General features: G+C 42.3%; 1 protein-coding gene across 3 annotated transcripts in view; it reads left to right on the top strand.

The window, feature by feature from the left end:
- Positions 1–18627, top strand: part of AKT3 (AKT serine/threonine kinase 3) — a 257309-nt gene that overhangs the window by 171833 nt on the left and 66849 nt on the right. The gene's annotated exons all lie outside the window — the stretch shown is intronic.

The raw sequence follows: 18627 nt of genomic DNA, 5'->3' as shown, positions 1-18627 counted from the left end.
TACTTTATAGACTAACTCTCAGCTGTTTGCAACAATAGTTGCTCCCCACACTTCATGAAGCTGTGCTCCCCTGTCTCCGTACATGCGTTCCCGTCTCAGCCCCCTCCCCTCGGTGTCTGCTGTTGGAGATAGCATCAGCCTGGACTCATCAGGCCTGGCTTCGTACCCCAGCTGTACCTCCTAGCGCCTAATGACCTTTAACGGCTAGTTTTTTCGTGGGTACTGCTCTCGCAGGGACATTTGAAAATGTGTGTGGGGGACCATATTGCTCGTCACAGTGACCCAGGGGATGAGGAACTATTGACGGTTCCTGGACGAGGCCAGACACACTAAATACGCTGCTCCGTGCCGAACAGCCCAACACACTCTTACTTTTTTCATTTGTAAAAATTTTATTTGTGGAAAAAAGTTCCTAGATGGGAATATTATGAGGATTAGGATATGTAAAGTATTCAGCACAGTACCTAGCATGTATTATAATTAAACTGATATTTTCTGGAAGGTAGTATAATGCAGTAGGCCCTGCTACTTACTAAATGGCCCCAGACAAATCATGCAACTTTTCATGCCTTTGTTTCCTCATCTGCAAAATGAGGATAACAACAGTGCTCATCTCATAGGGTTATTTTCAGGATTAAATAAATGAATAAATTTATTTATATATTATTAAATAAAATGCAATTAAAATTAAAATAGTGGGAAAATACATTATTGTTATAAATATTTGCTATGATTATTATTATTACCACCTAGTGTGTGTCTCACACGAGAAAATATCATTTCCTTTCTGTTTTTCTTTTTGTACATAAGCCTCACTTAGAGCTTGTCTTAGCTCACTAATTAATTATACTTTCATGAGTAACTGTACAGAATTGGGTATATTTCACAACTGATAGAATATTCTGATTGATGTAGTTGCCTGCTACTTCTCCCAACAAATCCATTAATTCATTTCTTGAAGAAAATAAGCTGTTCACCCCAAAATGATGAACAGTATGACATTTTAGCATCTGACAAGACCTGGGGTGGTTTGAATCCTCAGGTGCCCTTCTCAGCGTCACATCAAGGAGTAAATGATGTCTATACGCCTTATTCTTGCTGATGTCTGCCTTGATTACTTGATTAAACAGTTGTCTACCAGTTTTCCGCATTGTAGAGTTAATGTTTTCCCCTTTGTAATTAGTAAGTATCTTAGAGGAAGTGCTCTGAGACTATGCAAATATTCTTTTCCTTGAATTTTTGCTCGCTATTAAAGATCTTGTCTGCAACAGTTATTACTGCGGCCCGCTAATGGTGATTTTATATTTCCTCATTCTTTATACACTTATTCTTCGTCAAACTAACTAAATGTTTGTCAACTTTGTTAATCTTTTCAGAGAACCAACTTTTGGTTTCCTGATTTTTCTCTGTTTTTCTATTCTCTGTCTCCACTCTGATATTTATTTACTTTCTTCTGGTAGCTTTAGGTTCAGTTCTTTTTTTCTATAGAGGTACTTAAATTGTAAAATTATTTTGTGGATTTGAGCACTTTTTTCTTTTTGAACCTAAGCATTTAGGGCTATAATTCTTCCTCCTTACTGCTTTTGCTGACTCCTGTAACTTTTGATATGTTGTGTTTTTGTTTTCATGCATTTCTCAGTATTTCCTTATTTAATTTGCCTTGTGATTTCTTCTTTCATCCTCTGGTTCTTTAAGAGTGTGTTCTCTAATTTCCACAAATTTGTGAATATTCCAGTTTTCTTTCTGTTCTTGATTTCTAACTTCATCCTGTTGTGGTTGGAGAACATACTTGGTATAATATGTGTCTTTTTAAATCAATTTAAACTTAGTTTGTGGCATAACATATGGTGTGTCTTGGAGTATGTGCCACGTGCACTTGAGAAGAACGTTTACTCTGCTATGGGGTAGCGTGTTATGTATGCGTTTGTTAGACCTAGGTGATTTATTGTTTTGACTTCTATTTCCTAACACATTTTCTGTCTGTTTTTTTCGTTCCCATTATTGAGAGTAGGGTATTTAAGTCTCCAATTACTATTGTACAACTATTTTTCCCTTCAGTTCTGTCCATTTTTGCTTCATATATTTTGTTGAACTGTCGTTAAGCACATAAATGTTTTTAATTGTATTTCTTTTTACTATGTCGATCCTCTTAGTAACATATAATGTTTTTATTTTAAATTTACTTTTTTTTTTTTGGCGTGATAATGCTATAGCCACCTCTGATCTATCTTGCTTATTATTTGCATATTTCCTTCTATATATCCCATAGCTATTTTCTTTTAGTGGTCATCACGGGGATCACATTTTACGTCCTGAAGTTATTTTTTGAATTTGAATTTATACCACCTTAACGTCAATACAAAAACTGCTTCTCTCCTGCTCTGTTCCCATCCCTTTTAGGTGATCGATAGCATAAAATTACACCTTTATGCATTGTACATCCAAAACATATACTAATAAATTTTTTATGAATTAGTCTCTTTAAGTCATGTAGAAAACAAAAAATGACTTAAATTGAAGTTAAAATAATATAGCTTTTAATATTACCCTCAATATTATCCTTTCGATATTTGCCTTTACTAAAGATCTTCATTTCTTCATACAGTTTCAGGTTACTATCTAGTGTCCCTTCATTTCAGCCTGAGGGACTCCCTTCGGCATTTCACGCAGGGCAGCTCTAGTGGTAATGAACTCCCTTAGCTTTTCTTTATATGAAAATGTCTCAGTTTTACATTTGAAGGATAGTTTTGCTGAATATAGGATTCTGGGCTGATCATTTTTTTTGCTTTTGCACTTATGATATATATAAATCAACCGACTCAGGTTACCAAAGTTTCTAACAAGGTTACTGATACCCTCTTTGGCAATGTCTTACATGTGGCGAGTAGCTTCTCTCTTCTACAGAAAGCCTGCTACATGCCAGGCACTGTGCGTATCACCAACACTCTGTCCTCGGCCTGAAAGGTCACAGTCCAATGGAGATGGCCAAAACTTAAATAGATAATTGCAGTGAAATGATAGAACCATGGAAGAGCTCGATGGGAACACAAAGGAGGGCCAGCCAAGGTAGCTAGTGGTGGGTCAGGGAAAATTTCTTGGAAGAGGTGGTTAGACCTTAGTCTTTTTCTGAAAAATCGAGATATAATTGACATAGTTTCAGGTGTGAAATGTTCACTACAATCATCTGGTTAACATTCATCAACTCATAGTTACACATTTTTTTCTTGTGAGGAGAACTTTTAAGATTTATTCTCTTAGCAACTTTCAAATATACATATAGTATTATTAATGGTAGCCACCATTCTGTGCATTAAATCCTCAGGACTTACTTATTTTGTAACTGGAAGTTTATATCTTTTGACCACCACCATCACCCATTTCACCCACAACCCACGTCCGTACCACCAATCTGTTCTCTGTATCTATGATTTCATTATTTTAAAGATTCCCCATATAAGTAAGATCATACAGTATTTATCTTTCTCCACCTGACTTATTTTAGTTAGCATAATGCTGTCAAAGTTCATTCGTGTTATCGCAAAAGGAAGAATTTCCTTTTTATGGCTGCATAGTATTCCACTGTGCAGATACATACATCGCTTGTTCTTTATCCATTCACCCATCTGTGGACAGCTTGCTTCTGTGTCTTGGCTATTGTAAATGATGCTGCAATGAACATGGGGGTGCCGATATCTTTTTGAGGCAGTGTTTTCATTTCCTTTGGGTAAATACCTGGAATTGAAATTGCTGGATCACATGGTAGTTTTATTTTTAATTGTTTTAGGACCCTCCATACTGTTTTCTGTAGTGTTCGCACCAGGTTACATTCCCACCAACAGTACACAAGGGTTCCCTTTTCTACACATTTCACCAATACTTATTTTTTCTCTTTTTGATATAGCCATTCTAACAGGTGGGATGTGATAGCTTATTATAGTTTTGATATGCATTTCCATAATGATAATTTTTATTTTTTATCATTTGTATTATTTTTATTTTTCAATTACAGTTGACATTCAGTATTATTTTATAGTAGTTTCAGATGTACATCATGAGAGACATTTATATAATTTACAAAATGATCTCCCCAATTAGGCTAGTATGTGATGATTAGTGATTTTAAGAATTTTTTCATGTACCTGTTTGTCATCTGTATGTCTTCTTTGGAAAAATGTCTGTTCAGGTCCTCTGCCCATTTTCAGTCAGATTGGTTGATTTTGTGCTATTGAGATGTGTGAGTTCTCTGTATATTTTGGATATTAGCCCCTTATTAGATATATGATTCGCAGATATTTTCTCCCTTTGGTAGGTTGCCATTTCGTTTTGTTGATGGTTTTCTTTGCTGTGCAGAAGCTTTTTAGTTTGATGTAGTCCTACTTATTTATTTTGGTTTTTGTTTCCTTTGCTTTTGGTGTTAAATCCAAAAAAACCATCACCAAGACTGATGACAAGGAGCTTATCAAATAGCCTATGTTTTCTTCTAGGAGTTGTGTGGTTTCAGGTTCTTACATTTAAGGTTTTAATCCATTTTGAGTTGATTTTTGTGTATGGTGTAAGATCATGGTCCAATTTCATTCTTTGGCATGTGGCTGTGCAGTTTTCCCTGAACCCACAACCCACCTCTGTACCACCAATCTGTTCTCTGTATCTACGACTTCATTATTTTAAAGATTCTCTATATAAGTATTATCACAGAGTATTTGTCTTTTTCCATCTGACTTATTTTAGTTAGCATAATGATGTCAAGTTATTGAATAGAGTATCCTATCCACATTGTATGTTCTTGGCCCCTTGGTCAGGCTCTCTGTTCTGTTACATTGATTTATGTGTCTGTTTCCATGTAAGTTTCATGCTGTTTCGGTTGTAGCATAGTTGGAAATCAGGAGGCATGGTACCTTCAGTTCTGTTGTTCTTTCCCAAGATTGCTTGGGCTTTTTGGGGTCTTTTGTGGTTCTATATAAATTTCAGGATTGTTCTTTTTGTATGAAAAATGCCATAGGAATTTTGATAGGAATTGCTTTGAATTTATATGTTGCTTTGGGTGCTATGTACTTTTCACAGTATTAATGCTTCCAACCAAAGAACACAAGATGTCTTTTGTTCGTTTCTTTTTCAGTTTCTTTTATCAGAGTCTTAGAGTATTCAATGTACAGTTCTTTCAGCTCCTTGATTAAATTTATCTCTAAGTATTTTATTTCTTTTGATTTTGTTGTAAGATTGCTGTTTTAATTTCAGTTTCAGATATTTTGTTGTTAGTATAGAGAAACAACTGATTTTTGTATATTGATTTTGTACCCTGTAACTTTACTGAATTTATTTATTATAACAGTTATTTAGTGGAAACTTTAGGATTTTCTATGTATAAGATCATACCATCTTCAGACAGGTAATTTTACTTCTTCTTTTCCAGTTTGGATGCCTTTTGTTTCTTTTTTCTGCCTAATTGTTACAGCTAGAAATTCCAGCACTCTGTTGAATAGAAGTACTGACAGTGGACATCCTTGTCTTGTTCCTGATCATGAGTATATTAACTGTAGGCTTGTCATATATGACCATTTTTATGTTGAGGTACATTTCTCACTATACCTAATTTGTTAAGAGTTTTTATCATGAAAGGAAGTTTAATTTTTTTCAAATACTTTTTCTGCATCTATTGAAATGATAGGACTTTGCATTCTTCACTCTATAAATGCAGTATGTCATTCTTGTTTGTGTATGTCGAATTGTCTTTGCAGCCCAAGGAGAAATCTCACTTGATCATGGTGTATGATCCATTTCATGTGTTGTCGAATTCAGTTTGCTAGTATTTTGTTGAGAATTTTTGCATTTATGTTCATCAGCGATATTGGCCTGTAATTTTCTTTTTTCGTGGTGTCCTTGTCTGGCTTCAGTGTGGGAAATGCTGGCCTTATAAAATGAATTTGGAAGTGTTCTTTCTCTTCAATTTTTTTGGAAGAGTTTCAGAAGGATTGGTATTAATTCTTCCTTAAATGTTTGATAGAATTCACCAGTGAAGCCATCTGTTCCTGGGCTTTTTTGTTGTTGTGGGGAGATTTTTGATTACTGATTCAGACTTCATGCTTGTTATTAATCTGTTCAGATTTTCTGTTATTTCATGATTCAATCTTGGTAGGTCTTATATTTCTAAGAATTTATCCATTTCTTCTTAATTTGTTGGCTTATAATTGTTCGTAGTAGTTTCATGATCCTTTGTATATCTCTGTATCAATCATAATGTCCTCTATCATTTATAATTGTATTTCTTTGAGTGTTTTGTTTCATTTCCATATATTTGTAAATTTTTTAGCATTCTTTTATTGATTTTTTAGTTTGATACAGTAGTGGTTGGAAAATATTATCGGTATAATTTCAGTCTTTTAAAATTTGTTAGAACTTGTGTCCTTGAGAAAAATGTGCGTCGTGATGCTGTTGGGTGGAATGTTTCATATGTGACTGTTAGGTCCATTTAATCTGAAGTGCAGTTTAAGTCTTATTTCCTTACCGATTTTCTATCTGGATGATCTATCCATTTGTTGAAATTGGAGTTTTGAAGTCCTGTATTATTATTGCTTTGCTATCTCCCTACTTACCTATTAATAATTGTTTGACATATTTCCATGTTCCGATATTGGGTACGTATATATTTACAGTTGTTATATCCTCTTAATGACTGACCTTTTTATCATTACACAATTTTTTTTGGTTTCTTGTTACATCTTTTGACTTAAAGTCTATTTTATCTGATAGAAGTATAGCTACCCCTGCTCTCTTTTGTTGTTTATTGCACGGAGTATCTTTTTCTGTTCCCTCACTTTCAGCCCTCGAGTGTCTTTAAAGCTTAAACGAGCCTCTCTTAGGCAGAATACACTTGGGTCTTGTATTTTTATCCATTCAGTCACTCTTGTCTTTTAATTGGAGAATTTAAACCATTTACATTGAGAGTAATTATTGATAGCTAAAGACGTTATCACTATTTAATTACTTTATATTTGTTTTATAGTTTCTTTTTTCTTTCAGAATTGATTATTTATAGTGATGTACTTTGACTCTTTTCTCTTTATCATTTGTGTATCTGTTTGATTTTTTTTTGCTTTATGCTTATCATTAATGTTCATAATACATCCGGCAGTTATAACCATCTATTTTAAACTGATAACTACAATTACATGAAAAAGGTCTACATATTTACTTGCCACCCCAACATTTTATGTTATTGATGTCCCAATTTATATCTTTTTATGCTATGTGTACATTGATAAACTATTGTAGCTGTAGTTATTAACACTTTATCTTTTAACCTGTGCTGTGTAAAATGATTTACACACTACCATTGCAGTATTAGAGTGCTTTGAATTTGACTATGTTTTTTACCTTTACAAATGAATTTTTTACTTTTGTATGTTTTCATGTTACTGATGAATGTCTTTATTTCAGCTCAAAGAATTTCCTTTAGCATTTTGTGTAAGACAGGTCTACATGTAATGAATTTCCTTAATGTTTGTTTTTCTAGAAAAGTCTTACCTGTCCTTCGTATTTTTTTCAGTTTTATTGTTAAGTGACATCGATAGAGAATAAAATATAACAAAAAGTAGATGTTATAGTTCTTCAAAACAAGAAAATAAAAGTAAAAATATTCTAAGAAACATAGTCCTCTGCTAAAAAACACAATGAAAGGTACAAGGAGCGTGAGAAGCACACAGTTAAAGCGATCATCAATGTCATCAAAGAGGCGGATTGGAAATAAACCGTCGGACTTCCCATTTTATAGTTACATGATAATACAGGGATGTCACAATGTAGTCCCGTTGAGGTCGTGGGTAGGCAGCTCCCTGCGATCGCCCAGGGGAGGTACTAGGCAGGAGGCTGGTGCAATCTTGAGTAGGAACAGAGGAAGGAGTGTATTATGATTATGCATAAATATGTAAATTTAACCCTCAAAATGCATGCATATCTGAGAACTGTTGCTTTTCTGTAGTGTCAGGTCAGGTCAGCATGACAATCATGCAGCTGTCTATCTGAGTTGCCTTGTCTGTTCTGATCATTGGTTGGCATTAAGGAAACCATGGACCAGGAATAGTGACACACTTCTCCAGTGCCCTGTTCAAGTCAGCTTGCTAAAGAAGAAACCAGGACAGACTGTTTTCCTTCCCCTGGGCACCTCTCTGGAGACATCCGACTACCCAGAAGGGTGAATACACACATTACTATTTTCCTCTTCAAGTCACCCTAGCAGTGCCCATCTTGTTTCACTGTTGAACTCACTCACTCTGAGCTTCAGGACTGGGGCAGCAAACATCTCAAAAGGCAGCAGACACTGGGGAAGAACCGAAGTGTCTGCCCTCAGGGAGAGGGAAGGGGCTGCCTTTCTCAGACGGAAGTGCTGGCAGACGCCACGGTTCCTTTGCTGAGCCCTCTCCGTACCCAGTCTGCACGTGCAGGTGGGCTTCGTATCTGAGTCTCCATCACCCTCTCTTTCTTTCATTTTCTCTTTCATTTTTGAAGGACAGCTTTGCTGGGTGAACTATTCTTAGTTGGCATTCTTTTTTTGAGCACTCCATTGAATATATCATTCCACTCTCTCCTGGCCTGCAAGGTTTCTGCTGAGAAATATACTGTTAGCCTTGTTGAGTTTCCCTTGTTTGTGTTGAATATGTTTTCTCTTACTGCTTTCAAAATTATTTTTGCGTCTTAGATTTTTGAGAGCTTGATTATAATCTCTTTCTGTAGACTCTTTTTGGGGATCTTTGAACTTCATGTACCTGGATGATCATATCTCTCCCCAGATTTTGGAAGTTTTCAACCATTATTTTTAAAAATAAGATTTCTTTCCTTTCCTTCTCTTTCTCTTCCTTCTGAGACTCCCATAATATTGTGGATGTTGTTTCACTTGGTGATACCTCATATTCACACAGGCTTTCTTAACTCTTTTTCATTCTAACATGTTTTTCCTCCTCTAACTAGATAATGTAAAGAGATTGGACTTCAAGTTCGTACATTTTTTCTTCTGCTTGGTTGAGGCTGATCTTGAAGTGCTCTGTTGCATTTTTTTAATTTCATTTCTTGTATGCTTCAGCTCCAGAATTTCTTGTATTTTTTTTTTTTTTATGATTTCTTTCTTTGTTGAACTCGTTTTGTTCATGTATTGTTTTCCTCAGTTCATTGAATTCTCTGTATTCTTTTGACTCTTATCGAGCTTCCTTAATAATTTTGAATTCTTTTTCAGGTGACTTTCAAACCCATTTTTTGGTGTCATTGGACAATTATTGTATACCTTTGGTGATGTCATGTTTCCTTGCTTTTTTGTGTTTCTAATGTCTTTGTGTTGACACCTGTGCATTTGAGAGAGGAGGCAACTCTTCCTATTGGACTGATGTCTCTGAGGAAAGCCTTTCACCTGAAGGTGGCTGAGCACATGAGCTGGGTGAAGGGCAGTTTCTCTGATTACTTGGAGGGTAAAACAAAGTAGACTTGACACGGCTCCTTCAGCTCAGGTCAGCATCATTGAGGACTGTGGGGGTCTTCTGTGGTCAAGCCTGTAGAGGATTCTGTGGGTGAAATTAGTGGGTTGGGCTGTTGGGGTCCTTGGAGGTGCAGGCTGCTGGGTTTCTGCGATTCTTCTGTTCCTTTTTGCCTGCGGAAGAAAGTTCTAGCCAAAGGAATCCCTCTTGGCACCAGGTCTGGAATGCTGGCACTCAGAACGTCAGCAGAGCTGCTCGTGCCCTGGGATCTGGTGCACATGGAGCTACCACTGCACCTGGGTTCTGGGGCACAGGTGCACTTGCTGTGGCAGTGGCCTGGTGTCTGGGGGCAGGCAGACGTGTGCAGATTTCCTGTGGAACTGGGACCTTGGTGTCTGGAGATCACCGTAGTGACTTAGGCTCCAATGGTAGAAGGAGATGTAGCAGCAGCAGGATTTCTGGGATGACAGGGTACGATGGTGGCTTAGGACACAGGGGCAGGATGTAGTAGTACACACCTTGTGGATGGTTGGTCAGTGACCCCACTGTGGCCTCAGGGCAGTTGGTAATATCGGCATCTTGCCCTTGAGAATAGTTGGGTCAAAGTCATAATGTAGGTCCCAGGGTCAGTCACAGAACAGCAGCAGGTCGGCCCCAGTGAAAGCAAGTTAGAACCACAACTCAGCTCTGGCGGGGTGGGGCCATAGAGCTGCAGCAGCACAGTCTGGTGACGGCCGGTCAGGGCTGTGACGTAGGGCCCTGTGCTAGGGTGTAGAGCAGAGAGCAGCCCCAGCATCCACCTGGTTATGGTCAGTGAAACCCCTGACTTGAGACCCCCAACGGCAGGGTAATGGGGGGTCCAAGCTGTGACTTACAACCCCTGGCTTAGAGCATGAAGCTGCAGGGGCATAGCCTGGTGCTGGCAGGTCAAAGCCACGACTTAGGACCCAGAACAGTCACCAGACAGCAGCAGCACTGCCCGGAGGTGGCCCACTGAAGCCTTGTGTCAAGACCCTGGGAGCAGAGTACCGAGCAGCAATATGGCCCTGTGACGGCAGCTCAGAGCCCTGACTTGGGTCAAGGTGCAGGGCGACAGCAGCTCAGCCTCAGCCAGGACCTGTCAAAGCTGTAGCGTGGGAGCGGGAGGCGCGGGGCGGAGCAGCAGCAGCACCGCCCCGCTCAGGTGGCCGGAGCCGCACCTGGGTCCTGGGCGTGCGGAGCAGAGCAGCAGCGCGGCCCTGCCTCCGGGGGGTCAGAGCCCCGACCCGGGACACAGACGGCAGGTGCAGGGCAGCTCGGCCCCGTGGATGGTGAGGCTTTGTGCCAAACCAGTCCCAGAAAGCAAGGACGCAGCAGCAGCAGGGACCACTGGGGACAAGTCTCGCTGCAGCAACAGCTGCAGCCCCAGCCCCAGGGAGGAGAGGCAGTGATGGGGCCTGTGGTGGCCGTCAGCTGAGTTCAGCGCTGACGAAGACGGGCGCTGTGAAGTGGCAAAGGCTGCAGACATCCGTGGCGGTGATGGGCTTTCCGGGCTTCTGCCGCCCTTGTTTCCCCATGGGGCACAGTTCCTCTACAGGGATCCCTGTTGGTGCCAAGCTGCTCGGGCTTGGGGGATGGGGTAAGACGCTTCCTGTGTTGTTCTGTGCAGCCATCCTTGGTTTTGAACTTGGCAGTTTCTGTTGCTTTGTTGCTTTCTACTGAATTTGTTGTAGTCCAAGACTTTCTGATAGCTATTTTCATGAGTTTGTAGTTTTTTTTTTTTTTTTTTTTTTTTTGTGAGGAAGACTAGCAGTGGGCCCTCCTAGCCCTTCTTCTTGCTGACATCATTCCTGACAGACAGCTCCTACTTCTGACGTGAACTGCGTCAGTGGTCCTAAGACTGCTCTCGGCTCAGTATTTTGTTAAGACTCATAGGATTCAGAAAAGCTGATACACTCTTGGCTGTGGTTTATGGCAGCAAATATATAAAGATTAAAACCAGCTGAGGGAAAGGCAGATGGGGCAAAGCTTAGGAGAAACTAAGTGCAAACTCCTGGGTGTCCCCTCCCGGTGGGGTTGCATGTTAACTGAATTCTCCCAACAGGCATTGTGATAGCATGTGCGAGCTGTTGTCAGCCCAGGAAGCTCGCCTGGGCCTTGGTGTCCAGGATTTTTACTGTAGGGCAGTCACGTAGGCAAGCAACACCTGCGTAATCTCCCTTAGCTGCCCAGATTCTGAGCGCCCTCAGCAAAATTGGGTGCATAGCGTTCTTTAGCCTTCCTTTCATTTGCGTGAACTTTCTAGTCAAACTAGTCATGTGGCCCAAGGTTTCGGCATACAAAAATGCTCTTAACCAGGCAGAATGTTCAAGAGATCCAAGCTTATTTTTTAGGCGCTGGCCACAGGCCAGTCCTGAAGACTGGCTTCTCCCGTGAGAGAGCAGGGTTTGCGCCCCTCAGTCTGCCGAGGTTAGTCTTCCTGCCCATGCCGCAATGAAGGGTCAGCCCGGGGCTCGTCTCGACCACTGCGATTTCCCCTTTTACCTTTAACTGACGACAGGTCGACCCTAACCGGGAGTTGTCGGTACCATCTGCCAGCGTAGTTGGTCCGCTCTTCCAGGTCCCCCTGAGCTCTGCGTTAGACGTTGTGCCAGTGATCGTGGTTTAGCGTAGCGAGCAGACGACGGAGGTGGTCGCTCTGCTCTGCTCTGCCTTCGCCCCCGGGCGTTGTGCCCTGGGAGTTGCGCTTTCATCGGTGTGTGTTCTGAAGCTGCTTCTTGCAGTTCGTGAAACTTTCGTCATTGTTCAGCATCATATGCTGAGGTTATCATTCTTTTTTTATTTACTGATTCATTCACTCATTCTTTCAATAAAGATAAACACCTAATTAGTTGCTGGGTACTGTTCTAGGCACTGGGACTATGTGAATGAATAAAACTGACCAAAATTCCTCTGTTACTGAAAATTACATTCCAGTCAGGAGACAGACAACAAACAATACACATAATAAATGAGTAAATCATACAGTATGTAAGGAATTAATACATACTATAGAGAAAAAGTAGCATAGGGAAATAAGGAATAGTGAAGGTAGCGATTTTTGTGGTTTTGCATTTTCAAATAGAATGAAAATTTACTCTGTAGAATGCCTCACTGAACAAGTGAAATTTTAGTGAACGTTTGAAGGAGGTGAGGAAGCAAGCTATTCAGTTATTTGGGAGGAAGAATATTCTAGATCAAGAGTATCACAGTGGAAAAGGCACCGAGGAAGCAGCATAATTAGCGTGATCTAAGGATAGCTAGGAGTCCGGCATGGCTTGTGTAGAGTAAGGACAGTGTAGGATTATCTAGGTACTTGTAGATGTAAGGTATTGAGTTTCACTCTGAAGTACGAAGCCATCGAGCTTTAAACAGTATCGTAACATGACCTGGTTCTTGTTCTACTAGCATCACTTTGGCTGCAGTGTTGAGAATAGACGTGTTTGGAGGCAAGGGGCGCGTTGGGGGTCACCTGCAGTGATCCACATAATTGATGGTAGTGGTTTGCAGCAAGCAGAAGCAGTGGAGGTGGTTAGACATACCCAGATCCCGGGTATAGTCTGATGAAGAGCCAGCAGGACTGCCTGACAGAGCGAATGCAGGGTACAAGAGAGAGAAAGAAGTTGATCACTTCTGGGTTTTGGCCTGAACAACAGGAAGGACAGTGTAGCCATTTGCTGTGATGGGAATGATTTTTATTTTTTAATTTACTTTTTTGGTGGGAGAAACAAGCTTTTTGATGGCAGATAAGAAATTAGCTTTTGGATATGTTAAATTTGATATTTTCTGTTAGACACTCGAGTTTAAGTCATCTATTAAATGTCCATGTCAGATAGGCATTTCTGGAGTTTAGGGAAGAAGTATGGATTTGAGAAGTCCAAATTTGAAAGTCCATCTCCAGGTACACTCTTGACTGAGACACAGTCTGCATGAAGTCCCCAAGAGAATGAGTGTCCTCAGTGAAGAGAAGCGCGCTGAGGACTGAGTCCTGGGGGCACTCGTAGGATAAGGATTCAGAGATAAGGAACCAGCAAAAAGGCTGAGAAAAGGTGAACACTAAAGAGGAGGAAAATGGAGCGATTATGCCGCCTGGAACCATGTTTTCAGTGTAAGAGAAGGATCGGACCTGTCAGCTATTAGTAATGACTTCTGTTCTGCGTGGGAAGTAAGATCACATTTTGAAGGTATGAGAGAATGAGGTTTAGATAAAGAAGCAACTGAATGAAAAGCTCCGGGACTTGAAGTCAGACAGGCTTGGGCTCCAGCCCCAACTCAGTCGCTCGCCCAGGGACTTAACCCTGCAGGGCCATGTGCGCATTTCAGCACACATACCAGGTGTGCTCGGAGGCCTGGGAAAGTTTTGAAAGAATGGTGTGAGGAAAGGAAGGGTGATCTCAGTGGGGATCACTTTCGTTAAAGAATCCTCCAAATATTTAGCTGACATTCAAGACGGAATTATAAGGGTGCTAGTCAGTGTGTTTATGTGATTATTTTTCTCCTTTCGATGTGCAGTACAGAAGTGAGAACATACAGATTGATTTATCCCAATACTGGGAATTGGAAGGGGCAGAGGGAAAGAAGGGAGGGCAGTGAAGGGCAGTACAGACAAGCAGCGTACTCTACAGTTAAAGAAAGACTGGCTTCTGAAGGGATCGCATCCTAACCGAAGTCAAAGGAGTTTACGCAGCCCACCGTCCAAGTCAGATTTGGAACGGGAACTTCAAGAACAGTGTCAAATAACAACACTTAAGGTGATGTAGTGTTTACAGACAACAGAGAGCAATTATGCTTTCATTTCTTCATCAAGATAAAAAAAAAAAAACTTCAAAAAAGAGAATAGAAATAGAAATAAAGGACAGTGAGAAGACAGCATGACACCTGGAGAAATGGGAGAAACATTAGAAATCTGCATCTTGACCAGTGCTCAAGCTTTCAGAGGTGGGAAAAGTTAGAACCGAAAATTTAGAGCTTGAGATATGTGCCGACTTTCTGTAGGGGAAAAAAGTATACATTGCTAACATTGACTTGTTAAGACAGAGAACACGTAAGTGATGCTCCATCGCTGGTGGTCGTTGGGGTGTAATTAAGGTCACTGTCCTGAGGTGAAAACCCTCCTCCCCTCTGCCCACTGCACGTCTCCGCTAGCTGTCAGCTGTTGCTCTGGCGGGATGCAGATGCTCTGGGCATGGCGTACCTTGAGTTCAGCTAGCTTCTGATCGAGTCAGCCATGGTGGTCTTGCATTCAAGACGGAGGAAATGGTGCGAACAGAATTTCAGTACTGAGTTAAGCAGATACTAAGCCATTTGAAGATGGAAGGCAGTGCCGTGACCGCCGCCACCAGGCTGCGACGTGGGATCAGCCTTGATTTTCAAACCTGCTCTTGAGCAGTTGAGCTTCTATGAAACCCACCTGCTGAGCTGCTGCAGGCACTGAAGGGGATGACATCCTTGGTGTCCCCAGTAGTGGAGGACAGACGTTGTCTTCCTCCACTTCGGTGTCGTTTTCTACACCTCGTCCCCCTCTCTGCCCCAAAAAGCCCAGGGGCAGCGAAGGGGAAATTTTAGACCCTGTGTAGTAGAGAGAGAGTAATAAATTAGAATTAAGAAAATAAATATGAAGACTGTTCTGCTTTATCTCTTCAAGAAATAAAATCACACTCCCCTTAAAGCTTCCTTTTGTGACAGTGGTTATATTTAAAAATTCATTTTTAATAATTTACTACAGATGAATATACAGTCCTGAGCTGCCTAATGCTGTGGTCCCACGAGACTACAATGGAGCTGACAGGTTCCTGTCTCATAGCGACACTGAAGCTGTGTGATGATGTCTCCTGCAACTCACGTGTGTGCGGGGTGCCGGCGGAAACGCCCCGCTGCGCTGCCCGTCGCATGAAAGCAGAGCACACGCACGTGCAGTACGGACACCTGGTGGCGACAGAAAAGGACTCACTGGTTTATGCACTTACACTACACTGTCCATCTCCTCCCCGTTAAACAGCTTGCTGAGTCACGCCCACAGCAGCCTCCTGCGTCTCCTGTTGACCGTCTCTCAAGTGCATCGTTTTCTCTTGGGCCTGATTTAACCTTGTGTTTTGTTCATCGTGGCCCCTGAGTGTACACAATGCACTCCTAATGTGGCCAGTGAGAGGCCACAGCGAGTGACGGACCTGGAAATGAGAAAAAGTGCTTAAGGATCGTGAAGGTGGAAGGTCAGCGATGGGTGTTGCCGGCCAGTCGGGCACGCCCCGTTCGCCACAGCTGCGATCCTGAAGCACGAGAACGTGGTGGCAGCTGTCACAGGACCTGCTCCACTGAAGCAGCGAGAGAGGCAAATGTCTGAGGAGGGCCTGTGTCACAGTGAGACACTCGTGAGGACCTGGACTGAAAACCACACAGAAGCGTGTCCCACAGAGCGCCGTGACAGTCACGGCCAAAGCAAAACGTTTATCTGTGACGTGGAAAGAAAAGGCCGGTCCTGCCGGTGACATCGCATTTGCTGCAAGCGCTGGGTGGTGAGAGTGAGTCAAGGATCGTTACTCATCCCACTCTGTGAAGTGAGTGGTGAGTCTGTGCACACTCAGGCGAAGGCGGCTGAAGAATTGTGGGAAACTCTACATAAGCTGGTTTGCAGGAAAATCACCTGCCAGAGCAAATAGTCAGCATGGCTGAAGCCTCCCTGTCCTGGAACGGGATGCCTGAAAGCACTTTGTCCATAAGGAGGCCAAGTCAGTGCCGGGTTTCAAGGCTTTTTAAAGGACGGGATAACAATCTTGGGGCCGTGTTGCGGGCTCCAAGTTGAAACCCTTTGTGATCTGGCACAGTGAGTGCGCCAGGGCCTTTAAGCGTATCAGTAAGGACACTGCCGGTGTACTACAGGGATAGTAAAGGTCATGGTGCCCCAGCTCCTGTTCTGAGATGCCCTTCTGCAGTGTTACGCCAGAAGTGCTGTCGGAGAGTAAGGTGACTCCCAAGAACTTGCTTATTGCTGCTGATGCTCCTGGCCATCCACCTTTATTGCTGCTCCTCCTCCCAGTAGCGGAGTGGGGTTTCTCCCTCCGAACACCACCTCTTGGATCCAACTGGTGGATCAGGGTCTTTAGCAGCTTTGGTGACCTACTGCCTGAAGCGGACCTTCGCCCTGGCTGGTGCCGCAGCTGAGGAGGACACTGAGAAGACACTGAGCAATTCTGGAAGGATCGCAACATCTGTGACTCTATGAAGAACCTCACTTGGGCTTGGGGCGATGTTACCAAGGAGTGTATGAATGTACCTGGCAGAGGATGTGCAAAGAATTTCATCCGTGACTTCAGGTGATTGGCCAAGGGTGAGGGGCGTGCAAAAATCACCAAGGCTGCGGTCGAGATGACACACAGCTTTGCCCTGGGTGTGGGTGGGGATGACATTGAGGACCGAGAGGTGGGTCCTCAGGAGCTGCCTGATGAGGAGCTGTGGGAACTGGCCCAGGAATGCATCTCTGAAGAAGAGGCAAGAGGAAGGGCAGCTGCAGGAAGAGAAAGAGAAGAACCCACAATAGAATTCCCAGTAAGGATTTGGCAGGAGCTTCTGCAGACCTGCACAAGCTCCTCTCAAAGCTCGATGGACCCAACACCGAAAGGTTTTCATCAGCAGAGAGGCCTCTTCATGGTGCATTATCTGCTTCTGAGTCGATCTGTGATGAAGTAAAGAAAGAAAGGAAGCAGCCACCATGGAGATGTTTCTGAAAATTGTGACCGACCCCTCCTGGAGAAGCGCCTCAGGCAGGTCGTTCAGGAGGTGCTCCAGAAGAGGGCATTGTTGTCATGGGAGGTGACAGCTCTGTGCATGGCATTACCCGTGAGGACCTTGGGGTGGGACAGGGAGGGTGTGGAGGCGGAAGACAGTGCCGTTCCTGACCCTGAGCCTGTGCAGGCCAAGGCCGGTGGTGGTGTGTCTTAGGTTTTAACAGAAGGTGTAAAAAGTGAAGAAAAATTTTAAAACTTTAAAGAAAAGCTTATAAAGATATAAAGAAAGAAAATTTTGTAGAGCCCTATAATGTGGTGTTTTAAGTTGTGTTTTAACAAGTGTCAAAATTAAAAAAAAGAAAAATTTTATGAAGTAAAATTTGTTTTTTAAACAAATGTAGTGTAGCCGCGCGTCGTGCTGGTCCAGCGTCCAGCTGCGCGGGCGCCTCCGGCCTTCATGCCCGCTCGGCCCGCGGTGGCCCGCGCGGGGCAGCTTCCGGGCCCACGGGCCCCGCTCGCGACAGGCGCCCCGCACCGTGTACAGGTCTTGTCTTTTACACAGTATTTGTGCAGTTTCTGTGTTTAGATCCACACAGACTTAGCGTTGCATCGCGGTGTCCTGCACCATTCAGTACAGTGCCCTGCGCCCAGGTTGGTGGCCTGGGAGCAGCGGGCGAGGCCACCCGGGCCCACGTGTGGTCGGCGGCACCTTCTCGCTCTGCGGAGGTGGCTCTGCGGCCGCTCGGCGACGCCAGGCGACGAAACTGCCCACGGAGGCGGTTCTCAGACTGTGGACCCAGCGTTAGGCAGCACGTGACTGCATATGAAAATGTGTTTGTGAACTTTTTCGTGAAACCACCAATATTCTTATTTTATACCCAAGCATTTTTAGCACTCTTGATTTATAATCATGATCGATTAATGGATTCTTTTAAAAAATCACATCGTTTTAGCCACTGTTTTATCACTGCTATTTTTAACTTTTTGTTCTGACATGTTGCTTTTAACTGTAATTAAAAATTACTGGCATCTGTGTTTACCTTTTAGCTCGTGCATACCTTATCCTTATAGAGAAACTAATTAGTATGTGAAATACAGTGCCATTAAATTTGCATCAAAGGAAATTCTAATCAGATGTAAAATATGGTAGAAAATACATTTGAATATATTAAAGTATGTACATGGATTCCGGTTGCATTCTTACAACAAAGAAATATTGTTTTAGCTTTTGTCTACATACATTTTTTTTCTTGACTTTTTTAATGTGGTGAGGCAGATTATAGAATTTAGAAAAAATGAATTGCTCAAGAAATTTACTACGTGATTTAGAAAAATAACTATTATATGTGATGACTCATTTTAACAAAATAGAATGAAATATCCCATGGAAATATTTTCTGAAGCACGAGAGTATCTTTTCTGTTTCTAAA

The sequence above is a fragment of the Rousettus aegyptiacus genome, unplaced genomic scaffold (assembly GCF_014176215.1).
Source record: "Rousettus aegyptiacus isolate mRouAeg1 unplaced genomic scaffold, mRouAeg1.p scaffold_m13_p_18, whole genome shotgun sequence".
NCBI classification, from domain to species: Eukaryota; Metazoa; Chordata; class Mammalia; order Chiroptera; family Pteropodidae; genus Rousettus; species Rousettus aegyptiacus.
Note: the sequence above shows the minus strand (reverse complement) of the source record. Positions and strands in the feature narration are given on the sequence as shown.